The sequence below is a fragment of the Chinchilla lanigera genome, unplaced genomic scaffold, assembly GCF_000276665.1.
Source record: "Chinchilla lanigera isolate Chin_1 unplaced genomic scaffold, ChiLan1.0 scaffold00121, whole genome shotgun sequence".
Classification (NCBI taxonomy): domain Eukaryota; kingdom Metazoa; phylum Chordata; class Mammalia; order Rodentia; family Chinchillidae; genus Chinchilla; species Chinchilla lanigera.
In genome coordinates, this window is record NW_004955522.1 from 289,924 (window position 1) to 291,298 (window position 1,375).

The following is a 1,375-nucleotide window of genomic DNA, read 5'->3' on the forward strand; positions in this document are numbered from 1 at the left end:
TTTCTTTCTTCCTGAAAGCATTGTACATCTTTAAGCTATATAAGTTGATGAGTTTGGACATACACAAACACCTACGTCTTTTTTTGTGTGTGTGGTATTTTTATTTTAAAAATTAAAAAACTGACAAAACAACAATGAAGACAAAGTCAAAACAACACAAAAACAACAAGAATGATACATGACCTCATAACAAAATGATAGAAATTTACAATGGTTGCTACATTGCATGCTGTTATCTTCACTGAAGTTGCTCAGTCCACTAGACATAAGAATGTAAGCTTAATCAAACAATCAAAGACAGTAACAAGTGAAAAAAAAATACAAAAATAAAAAAACATTGGAAATGATGTAGAACTTCACCATACAAGATGGTAGGAGTTCACCAATGGTTTTTATACTGTGTATTGTTTTCAGACCAGTCATTCTTATTACCAAATTCAAGAGTGCAAAATTCGTCAAGAAAAAAGGAAATTTTAAGCATTAACTGTTCCTGTCAATAAACCACAGACATCAGCAACACACCTATTCCAGCTCTCCTTATATATACATATAAATTTTGTTTTTCATTTTTAAAAAAACCAGAATAACAAAAACAAATACATAAACAAAACAGCATAAACAGCAATAAAAATCATACAGAATTTCAAAACATGGTGATAGGATATTAATAATGGTTGTTATATTACCTAATGTCATCTTCAAAATGGTTGCACATATATCCAGATATAGGCATGCAAGATGGATCTAACAATTACACATTAACAGTTCCATTCAATAAACCAACAGATATTGGTAGTGCTATTATCCTAGCTATCCTGTGTCTTTACAATCAAGGAAATAAACATACACAGCACCTCACAAGCCTTTAAAATTCATCCTAGATATCAGGAAGCCCAGATGGAATACAGGTGGTGACAACTAAGTGTGACTGCATAGACTGAGCAGAATTCGATGATGACTCCTGAGAGTTCTCTCTAAACCCTAAAGCTGTGACTCTGAAGGAACAGCTCACCCTAACTACTTCATATGACATATCAAATGGGGCGTGTTCTGATATAATTAAGATTGCTAGTCAGTTTACCTTCAGTTAACCAAAAGAGAGATTTTCCAAATGGCTCTAATTTAATCAAATATGCTTTTAAAAGCAGAGTTTAATCCAGCTGGTAGCAGAGGGCAGCTTCCAAGAGGGAGTAGAATTCCAGGGGCCACTGCTCACTTTGAAGTCGGAGGGCTGCTGCAAAGCACATGCAAGGACCAGAGAAAAGTGTCTAGGAGCTGAGGTGACCAGAGCTGAAAGCCAGCAAAAAAGTGTGACCTCATCCCCACAGCTGCAAAGAACAGTATCTGGGAGCACCCGAGTGAGACAGGAAGTGGG